At 36.3% G+C, this 21224-nt stretch overlaps 1 protein-coding gene across 2 annotated transcripts in view; it reads left to right on the forward strand.

Annotated features, from left to right (window-relative positions):
* The window catches only part of LOC131432289 (connectin), a 489804-nt gene that overhangs the window by 245669 nt on the left and 222911 nt on the right, over window positions 1–21224 (forward strand). For both annotated transcript variants that reach the window (XM_058598482.1, XM_058598480.1), the window contains one exon: window positions 17706–17915. The gene's annotated coding sequence lies outside the window, so the exon portion shown is untranslated. The remainder of the gene's footprint in view (window positions 1–17705; window positions 17916–21224) is intronic.

Consider the following 21224-nt stretch of genomic DNA (forward strand, 5'->3'; position numbering starts at 1 on the left):
ATTTTTTTTATCATCATCGATAGGAAAATTCAACCAACATTGAGCGGTTGGCGATTCGGGTTGGGTTCTACAACCCTCATGTCTACCAGAGCAGTGATGGGTGGACTCGCTGACCACTTCAATCAACGCAATATTCAAACTCATGCTTCTGGTGCACCGATACGAAAACAAAAAAAACCCTTCTTAATCCACCTAGTGGTGTGATAATGCCTTTCTCTTCTTTCATAACAGTCTCATGAAAATATGTTTCATACATTTATTAAATAATTTTAGACGCCAATTGATTCAGATTGACTCGAGTAGTTCACAAAAGCATGCTTCAGTGTTTATGTCACACAGTCAGCATCATTTTTCCAAACTAGTGCTTGACATTTGCGTTGCCTATTTGTATGAGAACAATGATGCTAATCTAAAAAAAGCCTTCTTAGTCCACTTAGTGAAATTTTCATATATCTTGAAAAATCACCATAGGGGGGAGTACATGAAATTTTCAAAATCGAAAAAAAAAATTTGATGCCAAAAGGCTTAGAATTGCATGAAACGTCGAGATTTAGTGTCATCTCGAAACAAAATTTTTTGGAAAAAATCGACTTTTTGGGATTTAGAAAAAATATGAAAATTTTTCTAAGTCCCAGAAAGTTGATTTTTTCAAAAAAATTTTTTTTTGAGATGACACTAAATTTCGATGTTTTATGCAGTTTTAAGAGTTTTGGCATCAAAAAAAATTTTCGATTTTGGAAATTTCATGTACTCCCCCCTATGGTGCTTTTTCAAGATCGATAATTGTCAAACCTTTACCACCGGGCAGCACCCCTTAAGCATGTCCGATTTAGGTCAAATTTTGCATGAAGGCTTTTTTCGAGGTGCTTAAACTTTTGAGCACTAGAACTTTACGAAAATAGAGTTGATCCCAAAATTTTGGCACCCTTATATATACAAGAGCGGTAAAAATCAACGTGTTTTGTCGGTTACGTCACTTATACCATCATATATCTGGAACCAAAAGTCACAACCATTTGATCTTCGAACTTGATCAACGGCCCGACAGTAGCTTTCAAACGAGCCCAAGTTTGTTAAAATCGGATCAGCCATCTCTGAGAAAATTGAGCGCGTTCAAATACAACGCTTTTTGTCGATTACGTCACTTATACAATCATATCTCCGGAACCAAAAGTCACAGCCATTTGATCTTCGAACTTGATCAATGGCCCGCGAGTAGCTTTCAAACGAGTCCAAGTTTGTTCAAATCGGTTCAGCCATCTCTGAGAAAATTGAGCGCGTTCAAATACAACGCTTTTTGTCGGTTACGTCACTTATACAATCATATCTCCTGAACCAAAAATCACAGCCATTTGATCTTCGAACTTGATCAATGGCCCGACAGTAGCTTTCAAACGAGCCCAAGTTTGTTCAAATCGGTTCAGCCATCTCTGAGAAAATTGAGCGCGTTCAAACATCTTCGAAAAGTGCACACACATACACACACACACACATACACACACACACACATACACACACACACACACACACACACACACACAGACATTTTCCGATCTCGACGAACTGAGTCGAATGGTATATAACACTATGGGTCTCCGAGGCTCCGTTCGAAAGTCGGTTTTTCCAGCAATTCTAATACCTTTCTATAGAGAAAGGCAAAAAGCCTTCTTAGTCCACTTAGTGAAATTTTCATATATCTTGAAAAATCACCATAGGGGGGAGTACATGAAATTTTCAAAATCGAAAAAAAAATTTTGATGCCAAAAGGCTTAGAATTGCATGAAACGTCGAGATTTAGTGTCATCTCGAAAAAAAATTTTTTGGAAAAAATCGACTTTTTGGGATTTAGAAAAAATATGAAAATTTTTCTAAGTCCCAGAAAGTTGATTTTTTCAAAAAAATTTTTTTTTGAGATGACACTAAATTTCGATGTTTTATGCAGTTTTAAGAGTTTTGGCATCAAAAAAAATTTTCGATTTTGGAAATTTCATGTACTCCCCCCTATGGTGCTTTTTCAAGATCGATAATTGTCAAACCTTTACCACCGGGCAGCACCCCTTAAGCATGTCCGATTTAGGTCAAATTTTGCATGAAGGCTTTTTTCGAGGTGCTTAAACTTTTGAGCACTAGAACTTTACGAAAATAGAGTTGATCCCAAAATTTTGGCACCCTTATATATACAAGAGCGGTAAAAATCAACGTGTTTTGTCGGTTACGTCACTTATACCATCATATATCTGGAACCAAAAGTCACAACCATTTGATCTTCGAACTTGATCAACGGCCCGACAGTAGCTTTCAAACGAGCCCAAGTTTGTTAAAATCGGATCAGCCATCTCTGAGAAAATTGAGCGCGTTCAAATACAACGCTTTTTGTCGATTACGTCACTTATACAATCATATCTCCGGAACCAAAAGTCACAGCCATTTGATCTTCGAACTTGATCAATGGCCCGCGAGTAGCTTTCAAACGAGTCCAAGTTTGTTCAAATCGGTTCAGCCATCTCTGAGAAAATTGAGCGCGTTCAAATACAACGCTTTTTGTCGGTTACGTCACTTATACAATCATATCTCCGGAACCAAAAGTCACAGCCATTTTATCTTCGAACTTGATCAATGCCCCGATGGTAGCTTTCAAACGAGCCTAAGTTTGTTAAAATCGGTTGAGCCATCTCTGAGAAAATTGAGCGCGTTCAAATATCTTCGAAAAGTGCACACACATACACACACACACACACATACACACACACACACACACACATACACACACACACACACACAGACATTTTCCGATCTCGACGAACTGAGTCGAATGGTATATAACACTATGGGTCTCCGAGGCTCCGTTCGAAAGTCGGTTTTTCCAGCAATTCTAATACCTTTCTATAGAGAAAGGCAAAAAGCCTTCTTAGTCCACTTAGTGAAATTTTCATATATCTTGAAAAATCACCATAGGGGGGAGTACATGAAATTTTCAAAATCGAAAAAAAAAATTTGATGCCAAAAGGCTTAGAATTGCATGAAACGTCGAGATTTAGTGTCATCTCGAAACAAAATTTTTTGGAAAAAATCGACTTTTTGGGATTTAGAAAAAATATGAAAATTTTTCTAAGTCCCAGAAAGTTGATTTTTTCAAAAAAATTTTTTTTTGAGATGACACTAAATTTCGATGTTTTATGCAGTTTTAAGAGTTTTGGCATCAAAAAAAATTTTCGATTTTGGAAATTTCATGTACTCCCCCCTATGGTGCTTTTTCAAGATCGATAATTGTCAAACCTTTACCACCGGGCAGCACCCCTTAAGCATGTCCGATTTAGGTCAAATTTTGCATGAAGGCTTTTTTCGAGGTGCTTAAACTTTTGAGCACTAGAACTTTACGAAAATAGAGTTGATCCCAAAATTTTGGCACCCTTATATATACAAGAGCGGTAAAAATCAACGTGTTTTGTCGGTTACGTCACTTATACCATCATATATCTGGAACCAAAAGTCACAACCATTTGATCTTCGAACTTGATCAACGGCCCGACAGTAGCTTTCAAACGAGCCCAAGTTTGTTAAAATCGGATCAGCCATCTCTGAGAAAATTGAGCGCGTTCAAATACAACGCTTTTTGTCGATTACGTCACTTATACAATCATATCTCCGGAACCAAAAGTCACAGCCATTTGATCTTCGAACTTGATCAATGGCCCGCGAGTAGCTTTCAAACGAGTCCAAGTTTGTTCAAATCGGTTCAGCCATCTCTGAGAAAATTGAGCGCGTTCAAATACAACGCTTTTTGTCGGTTACGTCACTTATACAATCATATCTCCTGAACCAAAAATCACAGCCATTTGATCTTCGAACTTGATCAATGGCCCGACAGTAGCTTTCAAACGAGCCCAAGTTTGTTCAAATCGGTTCAGCCATCTCTGAGAAAATTGAGCGCGTTCAAACATCTTCGAAAAGTGCACACACATACACACACACACACATACACACACACACACATACACACACACACACACACACACACACACAGACATTTTCCGATCTCGACGAACTGAGTCGAATGGTATATAACACTATGGGTCTCCGAGGCTCCGTTCGAAAGTCGGTTTTTCCAGCAATTCTAATACCTTTCTATAGAGAAAGGCAAAAAGCCTTCTTAGTCCACTTAGTGAAATTTTCATATATCTTGAAAAATCACCATAGGGGGGAGTACATGAAATTTTCAAAATCGAAAAAAAAAATTTGATGCCAAAAGGCTTAGAATTGCATGAAACGTCGAGATTTAGTGTCATCTCGAAACAAAATTTTTTGGAAAAAATCGACTTTTTGGGATTTAGAAAAAATATGAAAATTTTTCTAAGTCCCAGAAAGTTGATTTTTTCAAAAAAATTTTTTTTTGAGATGACACTAAATTTCGATGTTTTATGCAGTTTTAAGAGTTTTGGCATCAAAAAAAATTTTCGATTTTGGAAATTTCATGTACTCCCCCCTATGGTGCTTTTTCAAGATCGATAATTGTCAAACCTTTACCACCGGGCAGCACCCCTTAAGCATGTCCGATTTAGGTCAAATTTTGCATGAAGGCTTTTTTCGAGGTGCTTAAACTTTTGAGCACTAGAACTTTACGAAAATAGAGTTGATCCCAAAATTTTGGCACCCTTATATATACAAGAGCGGTAAAAATCAACGTGTTTTGTCGGTTACGTCACTTATACCATCATATATCTGGAACCAAAAGTCACAACCATTTGATCTTCGAACTTGATCAACGGCCCGACAGTAGCTTTCAAACGAGCCCAAGTTTGTTAAAATCGGATCAGCCATCTCTGAGAAAATTGAGCGCGTTCAAATACAACGCTTTTTGTCGATTACGTCACTTATACAATCATATCTCCGGAACCAAAAGTCACAGCCATTTGATCTTCGAACTTGATCAATGGCCCGCGAGTAGCTTTCAAACGAGTCCAAGTTTGTTCAAATCGGTTCAGCCATCTCTGAGAAAATTGAGCGCGTTCAAATACAACGCTTTTTGTCGGTTACGTCACTTATACAATCATATCTCCGGAACCAAAAGTCACAGCCATTTTATCTTCGAACTTGATCAATGCCCCGATGGTAGCTTTCAAACGAGCCTAAGTTTGTTAAAATCGGTTGAGCCATCTCTGAGAAAATTGAGCGCGTTCAAATATCTTCGAAAAGTGCACACACATACACACACACACACACATACACACACACACACACACACATACACACACACACACACACAGACATTTTCCGATCTCGACGAACTGAGTCGAATGGTATATAACACTATGGGTCTCCGAGGCTCCGTTCGAAAGTCGGTTTTTCCAGCAATTCTAATACCTTTCTATAGAGAAAGGCAAAAAGCCTTCTTAGTCCACTTAGTGAAATTTTCATATATCTTGAAAAATCACCATAGGGGGGAGTACATGAAATTTTCAAAATCGAAAAAAAAATTTTGATGCCAAAAGGCTTAGAATTGCATGAAACGTCGAGATTTAGTGTCATCTCGAAAAAAAATTTTTTGGAAAAAATCGACTTTTTGGGACTTAGAAAAAATATGAAAATTTTTCTAAGTCCCAGAAAGTTGATTTTTTCAAAAAAAAATTTTTTCGGGATAACACTAAATTTCGATGTTTTATGCAGTTTTAAGAGTTTTGGCATCAAAAAAAATTTTTTATTTTGGAAATTTCATGTACTCCCCCCTATGGTGCTTTTTCAAGATCGATAATTGTCAAACCTTTACCACCGGGCAGCACCCCTTAAGCATGTCCGATTTAGGTCAAATTTTGCATGAAGGCTTTTTTCGAGGTGCTTAAACTTTTGAGCACTAGAACTTTACGAAAATAGAGTTGATCCCAAAATTTTGGCACCCTTATATATACAAGAGCGGTAAAAATCAACGTGTTTTGTCGGTTACGTCACTTATACAATCATATTTCTGGAACCAAAAGTCACAACCATTTGATCTTCGAACTTGATCAATGGCACGACAGTAGCTTTCAAACGAGCCCAAGTTTGTTGAAATCGGATCAGCCATCTCTGAGAAAATTGAGCGCGTTCAAATACAACGCTTTTTGTCGGTTACGTCACTTATAGAATCATATCTCCGGAACCAAAAATCACAGCCATTTGATCTTCGAACTTGATCAATGGCCCGACAGTAGCTTTCAAACGAGCCCAAGTTTGTTCAAATCGGTTCAGCCATCTCTGAGAAAATTGAGCGCGTTCAAATACAACGCTTTTTGTCGGTTACGTCACTTATAGAATCATATCTCCTGAACCAAAAATCACAGCCATTTGATCTTCGAACTTGATCAATGGCCCGACAGTAGCTTTCAAACGAGCCCAAGTTTGTTCAAATCGGTTCAGCCATCTCTGAGAAAATTGAGCGCGTTCAAATATCTTCGAAAAGTGCACACACATACACACACACACATACACACACACATACACACACACACACACACAGACATTTTCCGATCTCGACGAACTGAGTCGAATGGTATATAACACTATGGGTCTCCGAGGCTCCGTTCGAAAGTCGGTTTTTCCAGCAATTCTAATACCTTTCTATAGAGAAAGGCAATAAATGCTTTCCCTGCCGTTCGTCCACGGCAACAGCAGCTTTCAAATGAATTGTGTATCGATTATACCATTAATCGTTGCTAGCCTCTGACCTCAAACCCCTGCTAGCTTCAACCCACTTCTCTGCCGGGACGCGGCTCATTCCGGGCGGGAAATTATGCAATTCTCCACAGAATTCCACATTTCAAACTTAAGTCAGCATCGATATGGGCGTCGGTCGGTCGGTCGTTTGGGGTCGGGTGAATATTTTATTTTTCAATTAATCCAAAGTGAACGATTTTATGGAATGATAAGTGATCGGACCATTTTGCTGGTGCTCGCTGTCTTTCACATATCGCGCACACACACACTAACCACCACACAAACAATAGCTCATGGGAAAACGGTATAACAGCGAGACTCCCGCGAGCATTCACAGACAAATTATTTTATCCTTCTGATCATCGCGAACTGCAACAAAACATACTCGTTTCCCGTGGGATTTTCGGCCATTGAACGGAAGAATGCAAATTATGGGTGTATCGTGTTATGTAGAAGGTAAATCAGGCGTTATTAAAAACAGTTTTATGGTGAATGACACAAATGACTACAAAAATGCGTTTTGGGACAGGGACCAAAGGATGCATTTCGGTTGCCACTTCCACTCGTGAAATTTCTGTTTATTGGTTCGGGGAGGCGCCTTCCTCACCAGAATGAAATGAAAGGAGAGTCACAGTAGGCCTAGCCAAAACTGTACGTGCACCTTTCAACGAAGTTTTGTCGCGAAAACGTTTTATTTTACTATTAAGGGCACTCCGCATTCGGCCGAGCCAACCGATCCGAGCTCTCCGGCGTTGACTTCGGCTATGGCTGAGCACGGGCGTGCGCATGTATAGGTACGCCGGACCCGACACAGTTGCTACGGTGCGAAAAGCTCGGTGAAGAATATCGTTGCCAAAGATATGAATTTTATGTCGGGTCCGGCGTACCTATACATGTGCACGCCGGCAGCTCAGTCATAACCGAAGAGCGAAAAAAAGATCGGCGATGGAAATGTCGGCCGAATGCGGTTTGACCATTAGACGCCTTTTAAAAATTCACCCTCTGAAAGAGTGATAAGTTTTTGATCGTGAATATGTCTTGTTTTAAATAACGTATCAACATGATGTATATTTTCTACATTTTCAGTTGTATGACATAATCAGGAATAATTCAAAAATTAAAATTTTCTGAAATGTTTGGTATCAACGAATATCAAAGAAGAAAGCCCATGACACCTTTTTTGTACCCGAGCCAACGGTTTTGATGTTAAAGCGACATCTCATTTCTGCAAAAAGTAGGGCAAGTACATCATTCCAGTTGGTTGATATCCAGAGCTCAGTTTCAGTTCCAGTATCAAGAATTCAGCTCAGTGTTGAATCAATCCCCACAGAAAGAAGTTCTACTGCGGGATCATTTTATGAAAAAATTTCTAAAGCTAATTTTTGCTCATTCTTGACACCAATTAATTCAGATTGATTCGAGTGGTTCAAAAAAGCATGCTTCAGTGTTTATGTCACACAGTCAGCATCATTTTTCCAAACTAGTGCTTGACATTTGCGTTGCCTATTTGTGATCAGTGATGCTAATCTAAAAAAAGCCTTCTTAGTCCACTTAGTGGAATTTTCATATATCTTGAAAAATCACCATAGGGGGTAGTACATGAAATTTTCGAAATCGAAAAAAAATTTTTGATGCCAAAAGGCTTAGAATTGCATGAAACGTCGAGATTTAGTGTCATCTCGAAAAAAAATTTTTTTGGAAAAGTCGACTTTTTGGGACTTAGAAAAAATATGAAAAGTCCCACAAAGTTGATATTTTCAAAAAAATTTTTTTTTGAGATGACACTAAATTTCGATGTTTCATGCAGTTTTAAGAGTTTCGGCATCAAAAAAATTTCGATGTTGGAAATTTCATGTACTCCTCCCTATGGTGCTTTTTCAAGATCGAAAATTGTCAAACCTTTACCACCGGGCAGCACCCCTTACGCATGTCCGATTTAGCTCAAATTTTGCATGAAGGCTTTTTTCGAGGTGCTTAAACTTTTGAGCACTAGAACTTAACGAAAATAGAGGTGATCCTAAAATTTTGGCACCCATATATATATAAGAGCAGTAAAAATCAATGTGTTTTGTCGGTTACGTCACTTATACCATCATATATCTGGAACCAAAAGTCACAACCATTTGATCTTCGAACTTGATCAATGGCAGTAGCTTTCAAACGAGCCCAAGTTTGTTAAAATCGGATCAGCCATCTCTGAGAAAATTGAGCGCGTTCAAATACAACGCTTTTTGTCGGTTACGTCCCTTATACAATCATATCTCCGGAACCAAAAGTCACAGCCATTTGATCTTCGAACTTGATCAATGGCCTGACAGTATCTTTCAAACGAGCCCAAGTTTGTTAAAATCGGTTCAGCCATCTCTGAGAAAATTGAGCGCGTTCAAATATCTTCGAAAAGTGCACACACACACACACACACACACACACACACACACTCGTCGAACTGAGTCGAATGATATATAGCACTATGGGTCTCCGATGCTCCGTTCGGAAGTCGGTTTTTCCAGCAATTCTAATACCTTTCTATAGAGAAAGGCAAAAAACATCAGTATAGTGCAAATCTAGACCAATTTGGTTAGCTTTATGCACTTTTCGCAGTGTGAAATTCACACCAAATAAGTGCAAACGAATCTAGCCTTTGGCTGTTTCGCGTTCGAGAAAAATGCTCTGAACCTATTCAATGTCGTAGAGTATTTCACAATTTGGCCTTTCTGAAAGCCAGAAATGAATTCCGTACAACGTTTTGATAGTTTTTTTCTTCAAAATATGAAAAATCGAAATAGAATTATTAACATAAAAATTCAGTATGTAGCTATATTGCGAACTGTTAGGACCGCCCATTAGTGAAAAAGCTGCGAACGAAATCACGGAAAATAATTTTTATCACAAAAATAGCTTCAGTATTGAATCAATCCGCACAGGAAGCAGTTATGCTGCGGGATGTTGGCAGTGTGAGTTTCGCTTCAAACAATAGCAATTCTACAAAATCAGCCATTCTACTGGCATTTAATTGAATTGAAAATAATGTCTGTATTGAAGGTTTACAGTCTGATAGATTCTAATTAGAAAATTTCCACATACTTTTCACGGCATTATTTCAATCGGATTTTTTGTGTGTTGGTTAGAATACGTTTGATTCAGGATACGCAAGTGGTGTCAGATATTTTATTGTCCATTGCATCTGCGTTAAAGTAGAGGATTTATGACTATATGTTATGACTGATTGAGATTTACATGATTAGCACGTGATTTTCACATACCGCTTTTACACGTGTAACTTGGCCGATTGTCGACTATATAAATGTACATATATATACACGGAGGCTCTGTGATCAAATGATTTCTGGTTCAAATCCCAGTCGTTACCAATTATTTTGTCGTGAATACGACTTACTTTTCTATAGGGCGCCGTTTCAAAATTTACGCTCTACAAGAATGGATGGAACTCAAACGAAAAAATATCTTGTTGTGCTTAACCCAGCAACATATTTTTTTCTGCAAACTATCGGAAATATGATCAGGAAGTTATGATTAAATTTTCGACAGTTTTCTATAACCATAAATAACTCAAAAACAATGTTTTCTAAAATTTTTGGGAATAATGAGGAAAACTGATTACGCTTGCATGCGGATTTTGAGGTAGTCAGGGACATATATGTTCATTTCTTTTAGTGCTTTAGACGGAACTGGATGTGGAGATGAGGCTCTCCCACCAACTTTAGTAGGAACAAAGCAGGTAGGGTAACGGTTCCTTATTTCATCTGAGCTCCTATTTCCATCTCATCCCTTCACCTGATTACTATGAACATAAATAATATCTTACAACGTACCTGAACCTAACTGTAGAATGTTTTAGAATGATTATTCAAGCTATTGTAACACTTTCTCATTGAAAGAAATGATTTTAAATTGTTCGGTGATCGTTTTTTTTTTTCATTTAAAACAAACTCACTTTTCAATTTAGGACACATTTTCGTCTCAAGATTTACAGTTCGTCATGTTTCTGAATATCTACTAATCGATTCGTCTCAAAACATGATCGCTATTTCGCACTATTACACTACTATTGAATGCTGGATGACTTCATAATTAGTAATGTTTACTTGCCATTTGTTTAATTAACGATTAAAAACATCAGAAACTACCTGACAAACAATAAAAGTCGTAAAAAATATGAGTTGAAAGTTTTTCACTTAGTTCACTTGATTGCGCTTTGTTTTCATCTCATTTGGTTTCGAAAAATTGCCAAGTTTTCTCATAATGTTACAAAAATAAATTGTTTTCCTTCATCAAATTATCATCAACAAGTTTTTTTCCGTGACACTAGCTGATTTATATTGTTGATATTTATATTTCAATAAAACTGTTCCGGCTTCAAATATTACCAGAAAAAGCGAGTTAAATACTAATGAAATAACCATTGTGGCAAATCTAGTAGCACTGGTTTCTTCCCGCTCTACGTCACCATAACACTGTTAAGTGTGTGTGTTTCATCGGCTGTGCACAGAGATGCCAGATATTTCCATAAAAAATATGTATCTGCTCTATCTGTTTTCACTAATAAAATGAATCAGTTCAATTTGGTTTAAAATTGTAATATAAATGTTTATCAGTATGCATCATAAAATATTTGAACAAAAGATCTCCATTTTAACATGTAATTTGTCCGTTGATTAATAAAATTTTAAAGAAGTAATGCAATCAAATACTAACAATTACTCAGAGAGAAATGTCTAATTTTTTACTTCTCACTTTTTATGAACCTTTACAAATCTATATTAAATTTAGAAAATCTGTATAACATCTGTAATCTGATTTAAATCAGTTTGCGAACGTAAAAATCTATACAATGCAGATAAATCTGTATAAATGGCATCTCTGGTTCTGCATTTTGCTCTAGGGATGGCTAATGCCTAAATAGTAACAATTCCTTTTTTGTTTTTATTTAAAGTTAACCAAATTAAATTTAGAGTAAAATTTTAAACTTAAAATAAATGGTAACGAAAACGATCCAAATGATTTTAAACATCGAAATGATTCCAAACTATCTTCAAAACTATCGTGTGCTGTCTCATAGTTGGCATTAGACCCTTTTTAAGGAAATTTCTGACATTTTGAACCTGAAAGTGTAATAGTGCAATATTTTGGTTTTGATTGCTGTCACTATTGCTAATTTATGGGATGAATAAAGGACCAACGATAGGATGAATACAAAACCTTTGAGATGAAATTAGGAGCACAATAGTGAACATATCTGAAGTGTTTTTAGCTGTTTTTTTTTTAATTATTATTTTAATTTCCAAGGAATGTGAAGCAAGGCGAATTAAGCAGAAATATGAAAAAAAAAATCATAGTGATTTTGGAGGCTAAATCAGGTTTTAAAGTTAACGTCCCTCCAAATGAGATGAAATAGGGAGCCCTTACCCTACATATAAAGCGTGAAACGCTTCGGTCGTGCTCCCATTTGGGTTTCGGACGTCGCACAGTGGTTCGAATCCATAAGAACGTAGACATAAATCAGTTGCTGCCAAACCGTTCTTTTAATGCATATAGTTGATTCCATCTCTAATTGTGGATGGCCTACTTTGACAAAAAATATAACCATAACTTCTTTTTTAAAGAGATAGAAAAAATTTTTCTTCTACAAAGTTTTAGAACAATTGAAAATAATTTACTTTGTTAAACATACCAAAAGTCGCACCGTTTCGGATATACAAAGCAACCCCCTTAAAATCAGTTTTTTAATTCATAACTTGTTTCGAGTTATTTTGTTATGCATACTTTGTTTGGAATAATTGTAGAAAAAAATCCCATATTTTTGTTGAAGGTAGTACATAGGTTTGCTCTTTCCTGGCAAAGTTATACAACATTTTACTTTTTTTTTCTATGATAAAACCTTGCACCGAAGCGAAATATGCTACTTTATGTCGCAAATTTTTACAAAATTTATAGGAATATATATGCCCAATACTAGGAAAAAAAAACCTGTTTTAATCCACATAGTAGTGTAATAATGCCTTTCTCATATCAATCATATATAATCATATATAATACTGCGATTCTTGAGAGAATAACCGAAATCGGTTTGTTTGACCGTCTACTGATAAAAACTATCAATTGAAAAAAATTTGAGGTCGATTTAGAAATTTTTTAAGGTTTTTCCCCATTTTCAGTGATGGTATAAAATTTTTAACCCGCTTTAATTTTTACGTATGGGACTACAAGACCTTTCATTTGAACCTTGAAATTTGTGAAAATCGGTCGCGCCATCTATGAGAAAAGTTAGAACATATATTTTCATTTTTTGCACATTTTACCCCATAACTCCGGAACCGGAAGTCGGATCCAAATAATATTCAGGAATTTTTTATGGGACCCCAAGACCTTTCATTTGAACCTAAGTTTGTGAAAATCGGTTCAGCCATCTCTGAGAAAAGTTAGTGCACTTATTTTCGCAATTTTTTGCACATTTTACCCCATAATTCCGGAACCGGAAGTCGGATCCAAATAATATTCAGGAATTTTTTATGGGACCTGAAGACCTTTCATTTGAACCTAAGTTTGTGAAAATCGGTTCAGCCATCTCTGAGAAAAGTTAGTGCACTTATTTTTGCAATTTTTTGCTCATTTTACCCCATAATTCCGGAACCGGAAGTCGGATCCAAATAATATTCAGGAATTTTGTATGGGATCACAAGACCTTTCATTTGAATCTAGGTTTGTGAAAATCGGTTCAGCCATCTCCGAGAAAAGTTAGTGCAAAAAAACGTTACAAACAACAACAAACGTGGAACACAATGGAACTTTTTTTAGGCCTTTTCAAAGTTAGTTTTAGTTATTGAATTATGACAATAGTACTACCCCCTTAACAAAAATTAAGGTGCCATTTTCAAAAGAAGCATTATATAATCTTATAATCAAGACACGTTAGCTCTTGAAAATCAGTGAAGATCAGTACAGACTTTTGACCGTCTTTATCCAGTTTTGTACCATTATGCGTCGGGAGGAACAATTGCCAGCAATGAATTCAGTTTCAAAATTATAGCTTCAGAACTAAATTGTTACTGGTTTCTGTATCTGTTCTAAGTTCTGAATTTAGTTTCTAACCTCAGGTCCAGTTTCTAATTCCTGAATTCTTCAAATCGGTTCTTGTTAGAACAATTAATACTATTCTAAAAGAACTATGAGAAATTTCATTTTGCTGTATTATATGCTAAATCTTTCGACATGAATACATGTTAGTTCAATCTAGAATACCTATCCGTCTTTTCATTTCATATCTTTCGTTTCTCTCAGTTAATGCTTGCCGAAAGTTGAACTAAACGCAATAACATAAACCTTCCTCAATGCTATCAGAAATAATATCAGTAATATGTAATTAAATTTTCAACAGTGTGAGAAACTCCGAAACTGAACCCTAATTTTAGATTTTTGGAACTGGTTCCTTGACTAGATTTGGAACTAAATTTAATGCCTTAATGTGAGTTCAGAATTCGTATCCAAAATTCACATTCTGGAACCAAAATTTGAAATACTGAAACAAAATACATGATATAAATTTTAGATCTGGAATTTGGAACAATATTTTGAGACTTATTTCAGAACCTCAATTCAACTCCCGATTTCAGTTTTTGAGTTACCCTTATTCAGATCAAGCATGCTGAAGTTGAATGCAGGAACTTGGGTTCTGAAACAAGATTTTGAAACTGAATTCGGTGCTTCATGTGAGGTTCGGAATTCAAGTACAGTATACAGTTCTAGAACTAAATTTTTATCAAGAATTGTGAAAATGAGTTCCTTTCCAGAATTCTAAAACTAAATTAATGAAGTGACTTCTTGATCTGGATTCCGAAGCAAATAAATTTAGCAACTGAATTTTAAACTAGTCCCATGTTCCGAATTCAGATCCAGTCATACTTCAATTAAGATGGTCCTTTAAAATTCTACAAACGAAGCAGTAAAAGTTGTACAATTCACACAATCAATCAACTAATATGAACGATTAGTGATATCCGGAGGTGTAGAAGAAGCATGAGACATTACCCACTCGTCTTTTGTTTCTAGTTTCATTTAATTTCCACCCATATAATTCTCTAAACGCATTACACCCAAACCTCCGTTTACGTAAACCTTTTTTACGTTACCTTTTTTTACGTAACTCTTTTTACGACAAAGATCCCAAATAACGTTATCTTTTTTTAAGTTGAAAATTCCAAATAACGTAACGTACTTCGTAAAAAGAGGTTTTTGCATACAATGAAAATCGTTTCCGCCTTTTTTATATTTCATGGAAATTACTACAATATGAGTATTTTCGAAACGGGTTTGATGAGTAGATGTCGGAAAATACGTTTGAGGTGGTTCTGAATTCCAAGATGGCGACTTCCGGTTTTTTTTTTATATTCCTTGAAACCCCTTACAATATGAGTATTTTCGGAGCTGGTTTAGTGCATATTGCGTAGAAAATAATGTTTGAATATTACTGGATTGCTGATCGTATCCTATATAGTATTAGTATTTTCGAAATGGGAAGAGTCGCTTACAACAAACTATGTTGTGCCTCTGAAAATCACGTGACATACTGTGAGTGATGCTGCTTAGAACATCCTTTTTCTGTAAATACTCATAATTTTCGTTCCGTAACTATCCAATATATTATACATATCTAATAATACATATACATAAGAATAACTTTTTTCACGTTGAAAATTTCATATAACGTAAACTTTTTTCACGTTGAAAATTCCAAATAACGTAAACTTTTTTTACCTTGAAAATTCCAAATAACGTAAACTTTTTTCACGTTGAAAATTAGAAATAACGTAAATTTTTTTTACGTTGAAAATTCCAAGTAACGTAAACTTTTTTTACGTTAAAAATTCCAAAAAACGTAAACTTTTTTTACGTTGAAAATTTCAAATAACGTAAAGTTTTTTACGTCATAATTCGATTTACGTAATTTGGGTGTAAAAATTCCTGTTATTTCTGGTGGAAGACTTTTGTTACATCTGAAAGAATGGAATTTTACAATGTACGAGAAAAATTGATCTAGTTCAATTTGAATTGTTCAAGTGACCTAATCTCTCATACGGTGCCACTCATTTATACCTAATTTGCCGCTCTCGGTATCAATAATTTTGTTATATCAATGAATTTCATGTACATGTTCTTGAACGTAAATTTACGTGAACTGGGATGCTACATTTATATGCATCTTACACATCGCAGTTCACGTAAATTTACGTTCAAAAACATTTCATGTACATGTTCTTGAACGTAATTCATTGAATTCATTGATATAAAAAAAATATTGATACCGAGAGTGACAAATTAGGTATAATTGAATTGCACCGTATGAGAGATTAGGTCACTTGTAAAATTCAAATTGAACCAGAGTTACTTTTCTCGTACACTGTTTGAAAAAAAAAACCTATTCATTCAGATGTAACAAAAGTCTTCCACCATGTTAAATCACAAAAAATTTTCAAAGTGTGTAGAATGCTTCGAATATAATTTGTCCTTTGCCAGTTTCCATTTGACAACAATACGAGTATGATACGAGTTTGTGATAGATTAAGTTCGGAGGATAATAGCTATACTTTCAGATTGCAATTTACAACTCGAAAAAAAAACTATTCAACTCAATCATTTGTTTGTTTGCTGCCCCTACGATCCCACCCACCGATCAGGTGTCGAATAGCTCGCTCTATTAAACATCAATACATTTCTGAGCATTTTGTTTCCCTCAGCAAACAGCATCAAACGGCAAACTGCCAGTCGATCCGAAAAATGGGGGGTGTTTCAATTCACAATCATCGGTGATTTTGGCTAAGCGATAAAAATGCACCTTTTCCTTCTTTTCACTCTCAGTCTTTCTCTCTCTCTCTCTCTTGTTCTGGCACATTTTTCTGATCCCACCACTACTACGGTGCGGTAAGGAGGAGGCACCACAACGGGTGTCAGTGCTTGTCGACATTTGCAGCTGTCATTCAAAAATCACAGGCAAACCAGCACATTTTTCAAAAGGTGTACAATTTCCATGCATGCTGCCAAAGGTAGGAAGGACCTTATGGTTTGCTGTAACGTGCCAAATTCCTCTCGCTGTATTTTTCCGATCTACTGATTCATCGTGCAGTTGCACTGCTGCAGTTCACCGTTCTGCTTTGAATTCGATTCACCTATCAGAGCATTCCACATATGGAAGAATCATTTTTCACAGACGAATTCCTCTAGCACGAAAAAAAAAATGGATCAAGGCTGCATCTGAAGTCCGAATTAAAATTCCATTTAAAGCGGACCCTTTTTGCGATTGTGATCAAAACCGAACCTGATAGAGTGGGGGAGAGAGAAAGAGCTCAAAAAGAACAGCAATTCGCTGTCCGGCTGTACGACCGGCCAGTCATCAGTTCCTACGGGACCAAAGCGAACTTAGAGCGATAATTAGAGAATGATAAAGACTGGACCCACGCGGGAGGAAATCGTACTTTGATGCTGGTCGAATGTTTTGTTTTGACATGTTGTTTCTACTGACATCAAAGCCAGATCTAATTGAGCAGAACTTGACATTGAATGCACCGGAGTCCTCTTCTCCCTATCCGAGTGCCAATTTTGTACATGATCCGAAATAAAAGGGGTACGAATTTAGCGGCTGGTTTCACCGAAATAGATTTAATTATGACCAGTCTTTCTGAAAATGTGTCACCGTATCTTCGTATTGAAACCAGATTAGAGCTGGTGGACGATTTATTGCTAGTTCATTTAGATTGTCAGTAAATATAATCAAACGATTTCAACTCTAGTGGAAATCAGAATAATTTTTCAATTCACAAGCATAATTTTTCGGTATATTTTTCATTAGTCCGGGTGGATTCAGAATATTCAACGGGTATAAAATATCATTTTTACACCGCTTTTTTTCTCAGCTCAAGGGAACCCCCTGTTCGGAGCCGCCATAAACTTTACTAACGAAGGTTCGACACATTTCTCATACCCAAATTTGCTTACTGTAATTACAGAAACTGGAATTGGATGCTGCCGGAATCGGAATCATTGACCCGAACCAAACGTGAAGTGTGTGGAATTGTAGTTTCTGTTGTGTAAGAGTGATATTAGTACGAGATTAAAAAAGTAGAGGAATACAATTTAGAGGAAGTGTTTTGTGTATAGACAGCATTAGATTTGATTATTTTTCGAAGGAGTTCACAAGCTACAGCTTTCGGAAAGTGGTGAGTAGCTATGTTATTATTGAAATTCAGAAAATATTATTTCGACCATTATCGAGGGTTGTAATGATTTCAAGTATTTCAAGTTTCCGTATAAACTTATCTGTGTCTGCGAATTTTTGAAATTAATTCTTTGAGAATTTTGGTTTTGGGTTGATGATGGAAGGTGCTTAACTCGTTTATCTAATACCTCATGATAGAGGTCATCTTGCATTTCCTGGAATACGAATAAACAGTCGATTTGCGTTCAAAATGTGTCTTGCGGTTAGCACATCAACTGGAAGTGCTTTTGCAATCTTACGCGAAAATCTGGACATGGAAAAGGTCTTCTCCAAATGGGTGCCGCATTCGTTCAGAATCGAACAGAAGCAACAACGCATCAACGATTCAGAGAGCTGATCGGTATTGTTTAATTCGAATAAAAAGGGTACCTTGCGTTGGTATGAAACAGTGGACGAAACATGGATCCACCATTTTTCTCCGGAGTTATAATAGCACTCAGGTGGCGAAAGCCATCGAAAAATGCAACAGGTAGCTGAAACAATCATATCTTGAAAAGGAAAGTACCATCAAAAGTGACTATTACATTGAATTAATTATGCGTTTGAAGTGCGAAATTGAAAAAATGGCCTCGTATTGAGAAGAAAAAAACCTTGTCTATAACACCGTGCCACATGTCAATGAAAACAATAGCCAAACTGATCGAATTGGGCTCCGATCTGTTTGCTTACAAATCATATTCTCAAAAACCTAGATCCTCGTGGCTACTTGTCTCCCGTGGGGGGTTAATCTCAAAAAGATACTCCCGGGAAAATGTTCGGATCGAATGAGTGTCCATGGCCTCAAAATAAGCTCCACCACAACTGAAGTCTATTTTGAGGTCATAGACAAATCATTCTCTAAGTATGGTATCGAAAAGTTAGTCGCATCAAAGATGCAGATGTTCAAAACCGGACCTCTGTTTGTACGGTTTTATTTTCTGTATTTTTAATTTGCACCTCGGTATAGAAAACAAAGATATATGTATATCTTCACATTATTTAATTAATCCAAGTTACAATAAAAATATTCCTATTTTTATAAACTATACTAATATTACCATTTCTTTTTGCTCGAAAATTTCAGGTGGGTAATTACCCACCTTTGGAATTTTCGTGTGGGTAGTGCTGTTTTACCGGCCCTGTGACAAGGATAAGTGTGATGTTTCCGAGAACCTCCGGACACAGAAGATGTCGAAGATCATAATTTGGTAAGCGATTTGTACTAGTGGAAAGCGGAGTACATCTTATGAATGAACAGTTGTATTAGGAAGAGTGCCTCCAAAAACGGCTACTCCCTCTCCGGGTTAATCAATAGAGTAGTCTTCCTGAATTAAATGCAGGGACTCTCCAGCAATTTTGAAAATTTTAATGCAGGGAGGTTGGTTCATTCCTTCCATATAAAGTGTATGGCGTAAAGACTAAGTTTTGTATCTAGAGGGTCAAATGGGCAAGAAACGGCTGTAACTGAACGAACAAAAAAGCTCAAGCCTGAAATAGATTGTAGTATTATCGAAGCAATTTTGAGTCATAACTTCTATGATTGCATTGCACGATTTTCTTAAACACTTCAAGCAAGGTTTTCTCTATTTATTTTTTATGTCTCTCGAAGGGAATTATTTTTGCGAAAACTTGCGTAGTTCACTTAATAGTGTGGTGAGTTTTTTTTCATAACTCAGCATAAGAGTTGACGCATTCAGGAATTCAAGAAAAAATGCTTATTTTTGGGTTACACATTCATGTCATGTTTCAAATACAAACAATATTGTTGTTGAACGGATTCCAAAAAATCTGTGTTTTTTCTATCATTTATTTATACCCGGATTTAACCTGTTTGCAATGTGATAGACAAATGTGATATTGAAACGTTGACCAGCAACGCAAAATTATTATTTACTAAAAGAAAAAAGAAATTAATTGAAAAGCCCTATTGAAATTACAACAGAAGTAAAAAATTTTGTTCCGAAAAGCGAAATTTTGACTAGTCTCTAGCGATCAGGCCCGTACCTAGGATTTCGTTTCGGGAGGGGCCCAAAAATAAAAAAAATAGTGTTACTGAAGATTGCTTATGTACCTAATTCTCGGTGTGCTTTTTACGGGTGTTTTTAACAGACACTTGAAACTTTTCCACTGGAACTGTTATTCTGTTACATTTCTTTACGCTTACTACGCTATTGTTATTTCTGCAACACATACCTTAGAACTTTTAAATAATTATATATCTGATTTTGATTTTAGGAGGGGCCCGGGCCTGTGGAATAGACATTTTTATACTAATCACCCTGTATCTCCGAAACCGGAAGTTGGATCTGACTGAAGAGCAAGATGTTTTAAAGTATCTTGAAACTTTTCATTTGCATCTTAGATGATTCTTAGATTTCATTTGAATCTTAGATCGGTTCAGCCATCTACGAGAAGAATGAGTTACACAATTTTGATTTCGTTTCATATATCACCCTGTAGTTCCGGAACCAGAGGTCGGAACCAAACATAATTCAGGAATTTTGTTTGGGAGCATACGAATTTTCGTATGAATCTGAATTTGTAGAAAAGAAATTTTCCGAGAAAATTGAGTGAAATTATTTGTCACACACGCATTTGCTGATCTCGAGGAACTGATTCGAATGGTATATGGATGTTATGTTCTTCCAGCATTTATTGCTGTAAGAAGTTTAAAACCATATAATTAAAAAAAATCTGCCATCATCTGGTTTATATATGTCATACTCGAACGATTATGTTGCCAAAAACGAGCCGTGCTAAAATCGATCCGAGGCAAATTGTCATGAAAAAGGATGCTGTACACAGTCTTTCTGGTACTTAGAAACAATTGTATGTAACAGAATAAAAAATCGTGTTTTCCGTTGCTCCCAAGCATTGCTTTGTCATACAGCGCTCAAAACTCCTACTGCTGGAATAGGGGGAAGAGTCGTTTACACAAAAATTTCGATATCTCCGTTAAAAATGGACGAATTTTAACAATCTATGGCTTGTTGAATAGGTATTATCGTGCGGAATCTAAGTGTGAAAACATATTCTGTTTTCAAGGTCAATTGTGACAGATACTGTCAAAACACTGAAAATTTTGACATAAAACTTCGAATAACTCAAAAAGTAATATTCAATAGCGTTTTGGGTGACGAGGAGACCTTTCATTTGCGACTAGTTTGATCAAAATCGGTCCAGCCATCTCTGAGATCTCGACCTCTTAGTTGACAACACACATACAGACACACACACACACACACACACACACAGACATTTGCTCAGTTCG

Source organism: Malaya genurostris, chromosome 2, assembly GCF_030247185.1.
Source record: "Malaya genurostris strain Urasoe2022 chromosome 2, Malgen_1.1, whole genome shotgun sequence".
Lineage (NCBI taxonomy): Eukaryota > Metazoa > Arthropoda > Insecta > Diptera > Culicidae > Malaya > Malaya genurostris.